Source organism: Chiloscyllium punctatum, chromosome 49 (assembly GCF_047496795.1).
Source record: "Chiloscyllium punctatum isolate Juve2018m chromosome 49, sChiPun1.3, whole genome shotgun sequence".
NCBI lineage: Eukaryota > Metazoa > Chordata > Chondrichthyes > Orectolobiformes > Hemiscylliidae > Chiloscyllium > Chiloscyllium punctatum.
This window is the reverse complement of record NC_092787.1, coordinates 13,842,966-13,852,060: the sequence shown is the minus strand read 5'-3', so window position 1 is coordinate 13,852,060 and position 9,095 is coordinate 13,842,966.

Sequence of the window (9,095 nt, the reverse complement as noted above, 5' to 3'; positions counted from 1 at the left end):
TTTGAATGATTTATATTCATCTTTGTGTGCTTATGTCGTTCCCTTGGTTTACCTTTTTATCCAGAACTACCCATGATGGCAGGATTCAAGGACACAATCTCAATGAATATGTCACAGCCTGCAGTAATAACACACTCAACTGTAGGGACAAAAGCAATCAATATGCAATAATCTAACAAGAACTGTACTTGATTGGTACATTTCTGCCCACTCATGTTCAATTTGATTCCCAGGTTTTGAGAGATATGTGAAACAATAATTGCTAGGTAGGTGAGGATTTCATAAGCAATGAAAAGTTGTGGTCTGATAATGGCAGGGAGATGGTACTATAGTGGGAATATCAATGGCCTAAAAAGCAGAGAGGCCCAGGCTAGTGCTTTTGAGGCATGAGTCTTGTAACAAGGTCAATCAGGAGGACCTCATAGAATATGAATTCCCTGACTGGGGCTGATAATCTGGTCCAATAAGGGAGCCCTGGCTGACAGATAAGAACAGGAGTGTCAGTGTTTCTGTTCAGCCTGAAAGCTGGCTTTGAGGGAGCTGGATCAGTGTCAAGGACTCTCTATGTCTAACTAAAAGGAGACTTGGTGACAGGATACTGGCCTCTGTGGAGTTATACATGCTCTGATTCCCATTGTGACAGCTGGAAGAATAGTGCTTTCTAAACCTTTTCACCTTTCCTCATCAAGACCCCAATTCAAGGCTTAAAAATTGTCAAGACCCCTTGGTGAGAACTGAAGGAGCACTGATGGTGTGGACAATGAAAGAAATTGTGAGGCCAAGGGGCACAGGGGTGGCATGGCTGAGGCAGGGGCAAAGATCCACAGTTATCAATTCTGACTAGGAACTTGTGTCTTCAAAACTTCAACTCACTTGGGACACCACCTAATTTTAGAAACCCTGTGGTATGGTTTACATTCATTTCACAAATCCTGGAATGTTATGCTAATTTCAATAACAGTGACCATGAAGCTACCATTGATTTATATAAAAACTCTTTTCATTCACTAATGTCCTTCAGAGCAGGAAATCTACCATCCTTACTTGGTCTGGCTAATCTGTGACTCCAGATCCACAGCAACATATTGGCTCTTAAATACTTTCTGAAATGGCAAAGCAAGTCTCTTATGTCAAGGGATGAGCAACAAATGCTGACCAGAAGTGGCCACATTCCGTGAAAGTATCTGATTTCAAGAAAATAGCTTTTGACCTCTGACACCCTTTGAAGCCCGGGTTACGTACAGAGATAAACATGCTGGATATAGCTGTCAATGTGAGGTCTCAGTGCTAAACACGCTGGATAAATCTGCCAGTGCATGGTTCCAGCGCTTAACACTCTGGATATAACTGTCAATGTGTGGTCGCAGTGCTAAACACGCTGGATAAATCTGCCAGTGCGTGGTTCCAGCGCTTAACACTCTGGATATAACTGTCAATGTGTGGTCGCAGTGCTAAACACGCTGGATATAGCTGTCAATGTGAGGTCTCAGTGCTAAACACGCTGGATATAACTGTCAATGTGTGGTCGCAGTGCTAAACACGCTGGATATAACTGTCAATGTGTGGTCGCAGTGCTAAACACGCTGGATATAACTGTCAATGTGTGGTCGCAGTGCTAAACACGCTGGATATAACTGTCAATGTGTGGTCGCAGTGCTAAACACGCTGGATATAATTGTCAATGTGTGGTCGCAGTGCTAAACACGCTGGATATAACAGTCAATGTGTGTTCGCAGTGCTAAACACGCTGGATATAACTGTCAATGTGTGGTCGCAGTGCTAAACACACTGGATATAATTGTCAATGTGTGGTCGCAGTGCTAAACACGCTGGATATAATTGTCAATGTGTGGTCGCAGTGCTAAACACGCTGGATATAACTGTCAATGTGTGGTCGCAGTGCTAAACACACTGGATATAACTGTCAATGTGTGGTCGCAGTGCTAAACACGCTGGATATAACTGTCAATGTGTGTTCGCAGTGCTAAACACGCTGGATATAATTGTCAATGTGTGGTCGCAGTGCTAAACACACTGGATATAACTGTCAATGTGTGTTCGCAGTGCTAAACACGCTGGATATAATTGTCAATGTGTGGTCGCAGTGCTAAACACGCTGGATATAACTGTCAATGTGTGGTCGCAGTGCTAAACACGCTGGATATAACTGTCAATGTGTGGTCGCAGTGCTAAACACACTGGATATAACTGTCAATGTGTGGTCGCAGTGCTAAACACGCTGGATATAACTGTCAATGTGTGGTCGCAGTGCTAAACACGCTGGATATAATTGTCAATGTGTGGTCGCAGTGCTAAACACGCTGGATATAACTGTCAATGTGTGGTCGCAGTGCTAAACACGCTGGATATAATTGTCAATGTGTGGTCGCAGTGCTAAACACGCTGGATATAACTGCCAATGTGTGGTCGCAGTGCTAAACACACTGGATATAACTGTCAATGTGTGGTCGCAGTGCTAAACACACTGGATATAACTGTCAATGTGTGGTCGCAGTGCTAAACACGCTGGATATAATTGTCAATGTGTGGTCGCAGTGCTAAACACGCTGGATATAATTGTCAATGTGTGGTCGCAGTGCTAAACACACTGGATATAACTGTCAATGTGTGGTCGCAGTGCTAAACACGCTGGATATAATTGTCAATGTGTGGTCGCAGTGCTAAACACACTGGATATAACTGTCAATGTGTGGTCGCAGTGCTAAACACGCTGGATATAACTGTCAATGTGTGGTCGCAGTGCTAAACACGCTGGATATAACTGTCAATGTGTGGTCGCAGTGCTAAACACGCTGGATATAATTGTCAATGTGTGGTCGCAGTGCTAAACACGCTGGATATAATTGTCAATGTGTGGTCGCAGTGCTAAACATGCTGGATATAACTGTCAATGTGTGGTCGCAGTGCTAAACACACTGGATATAATTGTCAATGTGTGGTCGCAGTGCTAAACACGCTGGATATAATTGTCAATGTGTGGTCGTAGTGCTAAACACACTGGATATAACTGTCAATGTGTGGTCGCAGTGCTAAACACGCTGGATATAACTGTCAATGTGTGGTCGCAGTGCTAAACACACTGGATATAACTGTCAATGTGTGGTCGCAGTGCTAAACACGCTGGATATAATTGTCAATGTGTGGTCGCAGTGCTAAACACACTGGATATAATTGTCAATGTGTGGTCGCAGTGCTAAACACGCTGGATATAATTGTCAATGTGTGGTCGCAGTGCTAAACACACTGGATATAATTGTCAATGTGTGGTCGCAGTGCTAAACACACTGGATATAACTGTCAATGTGTGGTCGCAGTGCTAAACACGCTGGATATAACAGTCAATGTGTGGTCGCAGTGCTAAACACGCTGGATATAACTGTCAATGTGTGGTCGTAGTGCTAAACACACTGGATATAATTGTCAATGTGTGGTCGCAGTGCTAAACACACTGGATATAACTGTCAATGTGTGGTCGCAGTGCTAAACACGCTGGATATAATTGTCAATGTGTGGTCGCAGTGCTAAACACACTGGATATAACTGTCAATGTGTGGTCGCAGTGCTAAACACGCTGGATATAATTGTCAATGTGTGGTCGCAGTGCTAAACACGCTGGATATAACTGTCAATGTGTGGTCGCAGTGCTAAACACGCTGGATATAACTGTCAATGTGTGGTCGCAGTGCTAAACACGCTGGATATAACTGTCAATGTGTGGTCGTAGTGCTAAACACACTGGATATAATTGTCAATGTGTGGTCGCAGTGCTAAACACGCTGGATATAACTGTCAATGTGTGGCCGCAGTGCTAAACACGCTGGATATAACTGTCAATGTGTGGTCGTAGTGCTAAACACGCTGGATATAACTGTCAATGTGTGGTCCTAGTGCTAAACACACTGGATATAACTGTCAATGTGTGGTCGCAGTGCTAAACACACTGGATATAACTGTCAATGTGTGGTCGCAGTGCTAAACACGCTGGATATAACTGTCAATGTGTGGTCGCAGTGCTAAACACGCTGGATATAACTGTCAATGTGTGGTCGCAGTGCTAAACACACTGGATATAACTGTCAATGTGTGGTCGCAGTGCTAAACACACTGGATATAACTGTCAATGTGTGGTCGCAGTGCTAAACACGCTGGATATAACTGTCAATGTGTGGTCGCAGTGCTAAACACACTGGATATAACTGTCAATGTGTGGTCGCAGTGCTAAACACGCTGGATATAATTGTCAATGTGTGGTCGCAGTGCTAAACATGCTGGATAAAGCTGCCAATTATGTGGGTCCCTACAGGGGAACAGGCCAAGAACTGTGAGTTTTTAAGACAAGCTGCGCTTCCCTGGGTTCCACAAGGAAATGTCAGGCCTCCCCCCTCTCCAGGATACACCCCTTCCAGTGATCACAAACTCTTCCCAACAACATTCACTGCCTGTGAACCTAACCTGACATTGTGAATTATGCAAATCCCATTCTCCATTCTCATTAGTTGTGTCACTTCTTGACAATGGGAAAGAGCCCTGTCGGTTAAAAAGGCCAATGCCTTCGTCCAGCATGACCCTGTGTATGTGTCACTTCTCACACAGCCAGAATGACCCAATACCCTGAATTAACAGTAGAGCTGTGGAATCACTGGTGTGACACAAAACTGCAAAGCAGGGAAGCATCAGTCAAAGTCTTATCCTTGTGTGTGGTATGTTCACTATTAGTCTTGGGTTGTTTATTGTCTTTTCAACTGATGATTCAATCATTCTTAGCCATCCATAAATATCAAAAATACATAATTACCACTCCAATTTTCTGGTATTGACTCAGAGGTTGACTAACCCTGAGGATAATTGTTTGTAATAGTCTGCCTCGAGATGTGACAGTTAAGGCAATGGCACATTGCACATATTGCAAAAATTGTTGCTGCTACTGGAGATATGTCAATAAGAGATGAGAAAAAGCTTTTTCTTAACAAATGCATTTGAGAAGGAGTCGAGAAACAGAGTGAGCTAGAAGATCAGATCACCTCTGTCTCCACTTGTCCTTTTATGGGAAATTTGTTGGTTCCTCCATCACAGTTTTTGTTTCATACAAGAGTGTGTTGATGTTGTGGTCAATAGATGCTGAGAATGGGAATGGCTTCATTTGTTAACGATGTGAATCAGTATTTGAGTGACCACTTTGGAAACATAATTTGATTGTTGAAAAGCATCATTGTCCCAAATTGTTCAAAATCTTAGAGGACCAGCTAAAGATAAAAGAAGGAATTATGGGATACTTTGAAAGCCCTGAAGTGGATTTAAAAGAAAAATGTGTATGGCCAAAAGTCACATCGAAAACAAATAGCCTGGAAGAAATAGGGGATCTTGGGGAATAGGGGTCACAGGCGGGTGAGAAATTAGAAGGAACTATAGGTTGAAGTAAATATAGAGGAGAGCACCTGACATGAGATTAACTAAAGGGCTAGTAAGGGAAGACACAAAGAGATAGAAAGGCATATCATGTAAAACAGAAGCAAAAAATATAGCGAATGGAAAGGGTAAGATTTAAAAGGAATAAATGTAACATGGAAGTGATATGGCGTGCCTCAGTTTAAATGCATTCTTTTACTAAAGACCTGTATTGGGACTAATACAATTTGGGTCAGGGGACCACGTTTCAGAGATAAGTGTTCTGAGAAGGCAAAGAAATAATTTGGTAAAATTAATGATGAAGCCCTGAAAGATGGAGATAACAAAACTCAAATCAACAATTTTCAAAGAACTAAGATAAAAGTCGTTGGCATAAGAAGTTCAAAACCAACAAATCGCCAGGTGATAAGCAACACATAGGCCAGATTACAGGTTTTAAAAGAATCTGTGTGACATTGATAACCATTATAAGAATAACAAAACACATTGGGACTCCCAATTTAGCTGATGTACTGATAGTTTTACTTTTGTTATGTAAAATTTGCCTCAGTGAAAATCTGAGATAATGTATTCTGCACCAAATTGTTAAGCACTAGGGTGACTTTAAATTAGATTTAGTGAAGTGACTAAACTGATAATTGTTTCTGAATCAGTTTTGCCTAAACAGTTTGCAGGGATCAGTGCTGGGACCGCAGCTTTTTACAATATATATTAATGATATAGAAGATGGTATTAGTAATAACATTAGCACATTTGCTGATGATACAAAGCTGGGTGGCAGGGTGAAATGTGATGAGGATGTTAGGAGATTACAGGGTGACCTGGACAGGTTAGGTGAGTGGTCAGTTGCATGGCAGATGCAGTTTAATGTGAATAAATGTATGGTTATCCACTTTGGTGGCAAGAACAGGAAGGCAGATTACTACCTAAATAGAATCAATTTGGTAAAGGGGCAGTACAGAGAGATCTGGGTGTACTTGTACACCAGTCAATGAAGGTAAGCATGCAGGTACAGCAGGTAGTGAAAAAGGCTAATAGCATGCTGGCCTTCATAACAAGAGGGATTGAGTATAGAAGCAAAGAGGTTCTTCTACAGCTGTACAGGGCCCTGGTGAGACCACACCTGGAGTACTGTGTGCAGTTCTGGTCTCCAAATTTGAGGAAAGACATTCTGGCTATTGAGGGAGTGCAGTGTAGGTTTATGAGGTCAATTCCTGGAATGGCAGGACTACCTTACGCTGATAGACTGGAGCAACTGGGCTTGTATACCCTTGAGTTTAGAAGATTGAGAGGGGATCTGATTGAGGCATATAAGATTATTAAAGGATTGGACACTCTGGAGGCAGGAAACATGTTTCCACTGATGGGTGAGTGCCGAACCAGAGGACACAGCTTAAAAATACAGGGTAAAAACAATGACTGCAGATGCTGGAAACCAGATTTTGGATTAGTGGTGCTGGAAGAACACGCAGTTCAGGCAGCATCCGAGGAGCAGCAAAATCGATGTTTCGGGCAAAAGCCCTTCATCAGGAATAAAGGCAGAGAGCCTGAATTGTGGAGAGATAAGCTAGAGGAGGGTGGGGGTGGGGAGAAAGGAGCATAGAGTACAATAGGTGAGTGGGGGAGGGGATGAAGATGATAGGTCAAGGAGGAGGGTGGAGTGGATAGGTGGAAAAGAAGATAGGCAGGTAGGACAAGTCATGGGGACAGTGCTGAGCTGGAAGTTTGGAACTAGGGTGAAGTGGGGGAAGGGGAAATGAGGAAACTGTTGAAGTCTACATTGATGCCCTGGGGTTGAAGTGTTCCGAGGCGGAAGATGAGGCGTTCTTCCTCCAGGCGTCTGGTGGTGAGGGAGCGGCGGTGAAGGAGGCCCAGGACCTCCATGTCCTCGGAAGAGTGGAAGGGGGAGTTGAAATGTTGGGCCACAGGGCGGTGTGGTTGATTGGTGCAGGTGTCCTGGAGATGTTCCCTAAAGCGCTCTGCTAGGAGGCGTCCAGTCTCCCCAATGTAGAGGAGACCGCATCGGGAGCAACGGATGCAATAAATGATATTAATGGATGTGCAAGTAAAACTTTGATGGATGTAGAAGGTTCCTTTAGGGCCTTGGATGGAGGTGAGGGAGGTGGTGTGGGAGGCGGTGTGGGCGCAGGTTTTGCAGTTCCTGCAGTGGCAGGGGAAGGTGCCAGGATGGGAGGGTGGGTTATAGGGGGACGTGGACCTGACCAGGTACTCACGGAGGGAACGGTCTTTGTGGAAGGCGGAAAGGGGTGGGGAGAGAAATATATCCCTGGTGGTGGGGTCTTTTTGGAGGTGGCGGAAATGTTGGCAGATGATTTGGTTTATGCGAAGGTTGGTAGGATGGAAGGTTCTGTCCTTGTTACGGTTGGAGGGGTGGGGTCTGAGGGCGGAGGTGCGGGATGTGGACGAGATACGTTGGAGGGCATCTTTAACCACGTGGGAAGGGAAATTGCAGTCTCTAAAGAAGGAGGCCATCTGGTGTGTTCTGTGGTGGAACTGGTCCTCCTGGGAGCAGATCTGGCAGAGGCGAAATACAGGGTAGACCATTTAGGACAGAGAAGAGGAGAAACTTCTTCACTCAGAGAGTGGTGGCTGTGTGGAATGCTCTGCCTCAGAGGGCAGTGGAGGCCCAGTCTCTGGATTCATTTAAGAAAGAGTTGGATAGTAGAATCAAGGGTTATGGAGATAAGGCAGGAACAGGATACTATTAAGGATGATCAGCCATGATCATAATGAATGGTGGTGCAGGCTCGAAGGGCAGAATGGCCTTCTCCTGCACCTATTGTCTATTGAATTTGACATATATGTCTAAGTAAGCAGGCAAAGTCTAAATGTTACTACGAGCATAATATAAAAGATAATGGCAATGTAATATCAATTCAGGACAATCTGATTCACCTTTTCCTTTCAGCACCTTGTATATGGCATGCAACTGTCATGACTGAGACACAGGGGAGCTAGCGCAATGCTTAGAAAAGACATGATTGGGAGATGCCAATGTTGGACTGGGGTGTACAAAGTTAAAATCAAAAATCACACAACACCAGGTTATAGTCCAACAGGTTTAATTGGAAGCACACTAGCTTTCGGAGCGACGCTCCTTCATCAGGTGATTGTCAGATGAAGGAGCAGCGCTCCGAAAGCTAATGTGCTTCCAATTAAACCTGTTGGACTATAACTTGGTGTTGTGTGATTTTTAATGTAGAAAAGACATGAAAGCCATCCCCAGTGTTGTGTACTAAGTTTTAAGAGAGGCCATTTAAAGATGATCTTATTGACTCCTATGAAGGAAAGGTTATGAGCAAGGGTAAATGTAGAAAACTACACTATAGGAGCTGGACAATAATATAGTTAGTTAAAGTAACACAAAAACAAGAAAAAAAAGTTATACAACGCCTTTTACAACCTCCAGCTGTCTCAAAGCATTCTCCTCTGACTGAACTACATTTGTTATGCCATAGGAAGATCATCAGCCAATTCATATGTAGAATTCATACATACAGAGTGCTGGAGTTCCTGCCAATACCTATTGAGAAAGATACTGAATTAACAGAACAAGTCAGAGGTTCTGACAAAGAGTCATACCAGACTCAAAATGTCCAAATTTTACGGGGGCTAGTTTCACAGAACCTCCACAGTATGGAAGAAGG